The following is a 3,497-nucleotide window of genomic DNA, read 5'->3' as shown; positions in this document are numbered from 1 at the left end:
TTTCATTGTTTGATTTTCATTTAGCACTCTAACTTTCATCCAATTCCATTCCCTTACATATCTGACATATTTAGAAATTGTGTAAAATAAAAAAAAAATGAGTGAGGAGGAGAAACAGTCTTTACTTTGAACATATTGGTGTTTTTCTAGATGACATCAGAGTTGTTTGGTCATCTGAAATTCAATCAAATTTACTTTCATACATATAATGTATATTAAGTTTAGTTGAGGTATTTTACCAATCAATGATAAATCCAGTTTATTGAGGTTTTAAATTGAGAAGCAAACTTCTACATTCTTGATGTTCATTACATATTTCTGTTAATAATTTGCTTGTACATGTAATTACCAAAAATATCAATTTTAACTGCAACCTAAACCAATCACACATGTTTAAAGAAAGTTTTGTTGAAGGACAAAAACAAGAAAGGGAATGAACTCGTGTGATGTTCAGGAAGGGTAACAAAAAGTTGTCAGTATAATTAAAATCATTTGTTACTCAAAGGTTCATAAACCAAGCTGTATAAATCCTACAGAAAAATAGCGGAATTAACCATCCATCATTGGCTCTTCCTAGTTAAACATAAAATGTCAGAATTCTTAATTCTTTTAAGTGCCAAAGTATTTTCATAACTTTCGTAAAACGTTAAGGTACAATATACTTTTCAGGCAAATTTGTCAGCCTGTAATATGATAACATTTGTACATTACATCATAGAAACTAAAATCGGTATATTTAACCATTGTTCCTGTTATCTAGACTATGTACAAAGAAACTTTCATCTGAATGTTATGAATCATACAAGGTCACATCCCAGGATTTTTCCTCTGTGCTTGGAGAGATGCCAAGAGAACAGTGTCGACAAAGTTGGACAGCCTCTGTATCTCTGTGATAGGCCAGGAATCCCAGAGAAATTGGGTGAGCAGGCACACTGGTAGGCAAGAAAACGTCGCACTGAAGAAAATCTGAAATATATAAAATATACAATATACTTAAAAAGCTAACAATATCAAAAACTATTAACAGATAAAACTGTTTTGTTATTGATAATAGGCCAGTTTTCTTTTGGTTCCTTGGCTCACTGGTGAGCTAGAATCACGTTATTTATCTCTGATTTTGACATGTTAGATTTTTCTTCAATAAATGGTAACATTTAATGATGAATAAATGTTTCTTGTTCAGGTACACTGGGGTATATAGTTAATTTTGCAAGTTGTTGGGTTGAAAAGTCAGAAGACAAAGCAAACCTGTTATCATTGCCTGTAGATCACTATTTATTTCAATGCCTCCACTAGGAATTGAAGGCAGGACCCCTGCATTATTAGTCGAACCCTCAACAGATCAAACTAAAAAGAAGTTCTCTCCAGCTGAGCAGTATATTGCGGCTATTTACCAGGATTGCATAAAAAATTTGTTGTATTAAGTCTACCAGTACTCCCTTAACAACCTGTAGTATTTATCAGGTATGATATTAATCCTAGCTTGACTCCTCATACAGAAGAGAATTCATGCTGCCAACTACCAGTTTCAGCACGATTTCGTCGTCTAAGAAATCGTCACGACGAATACGGAACTACAGCTACCTAACAAATGCCTTTCAGTGTTGGTATACCAGGCAGTTGTCACTGGTATAGAATAGTCAACTAGACCGTTATACCTCCAGCAATAATGAGAATGGAAGCACCTTGTTCATATAGACATATTACAACACAATTATGACGATCAGGATGACCATACCATTTACATATATTTGTCGAATTACTTTGGTCAAACAGACTTCATTTGTTATTTTCAAATAGTTTGGGCAAGATATGGTTTGCTTGAAATGTCAAGAAAATTTTACTTGTATAGTTGTAATTAGGACCTTACAACAGCTCTGAATCAGCCCCGCGGATCAACTTTGAGTTTGGAGATTTTACCTCTTCTAACTTTGGTTCCATGTACTTGGATTTGTTATACACAATGGTTTAAATTCCTCATATCCGCTGTTGATCCCAATTCCTCATATCCAGTGTTGATCCCAATTAGAGCGTAGAAAATTATTTTCTGGGTAGATTTTCCGGATTATTTGCTCTGTTCTGTTACAATATCAGCCATTACAAAAAAAACTGGTAAATTCCGAGGCATTTAGCCTGACGTTGAATCATGGCATGATTGCGATGTAATAAGACAATTGTTCCTCTGATAAAAATATGTCTACGTTCTCCACCTAAACCAACTGTTAAGAAGAGAAAACTGTGATGAAAAAAATGGCTACCGGTGAGAAAATTTGTATAGATGTGAGAATCTTGAAACAATCATAATGATGTCCTCGTGATCTCACATATTGTGTCTTGTTTCCCAAATTAACCCGCTCCATCAACTTTATCTGCAATCAACTATATGAATACATGTTCTCCATACTTCAAGGACAAATAACGTGACCTTCATAATTTGATATGACGGAACAGTAGATGAATTCACAATACGTTATCCACTCTACTCCCGCTCGGTTGATGTTCACGATAACGGAGTGTTCCGAATGGCGATAATGATAAATATTCTGGGCAACATACGATATGTAAACGTTAATTTGTAATAACACATTTATCAAAACAGTTGAATATGGTATATATAATTACATATCGCAATGCATGTTACACCATATAATAGCGTTCTTCCTCGCGCTATGCAGCTTTTAACTTACGAGCGCTTCATTTCAACCAATTGTATATTATTGTCATTTAAGGATGTATGGCTTAGATATAGACCGTGTAAAGTTATTATCAATGATTTCGTAACAAGGTTTACGCAATATCAGAGCATGAACTCGAGAAATATGATAATTGGTATTTTTAGTAAGATCCATATCTGATATTTGAATCAAAGCAAAACTCAGCTATGCAGTCAGCTAATCCGTATAATGTTACCATGACAACCGTTTCTAATCACCTTATCGTCTCAGTGGTGGCTATAGGGAGCCTACACACTGAGTCACATAATGCTCTGCAATAACCTCTTACAAAAAATTATAAACCTCTTTCACAAAGAAAAAAAATATATCATAATGATAATTGGGTTATAAATCTTGACTGATAACTGATGAGAAAGGATTCATTGACAAAATACGATATCTGAAGAGTTATTGCTAATTTGCCTGATTTTTATTTTTTTCGTTCTCGATTACCATATTTAAAAAAGAAAAAAAAGAAGGAACTTAGATAAAACACTGGGAAGGAGATCATATCTTAACACAGTCAACAATACAATGTCATATGGCTACTATCTAATTCACGGACTTGTACATTTCTAAAAATAAATAAATATGAAAATAGAATGTTCTTGGTCGAATGTTCTCGTCGACATATGAATTGGTTTTGCATGTGAAGTATGAGAGAGAGGAAACTGGAGACGAAAAAAACCTCCGTTTAGAATTGGTTTTCAGATTGAATGTCTTTTTTAAAAAAAATGGATGTCGTGACTTTCTTAAGAGTGACTGGGAAAATAATAGCCGACT

Source organism: Ylistrum balloti, unplaced genomic scaffold (genome assembly GCF_031769215.1).
Source record: "Ylistrum balloti isolate Yb309-2 unplaced genomic scaffold, AGI_CSIRO_Ybal_v1 Utg370872, whole genome shotgun sequence".
In the NCBI taxonomy this organism is placed as follows: Eukaryota; Metazoa; Mollusca; class Bivalvia; order Pectinida; family Pectinidae; genus Ylistrum; species Ylistrum balloti.
This window is presented reverse-complemented; position numbering follows the sequence as displayed.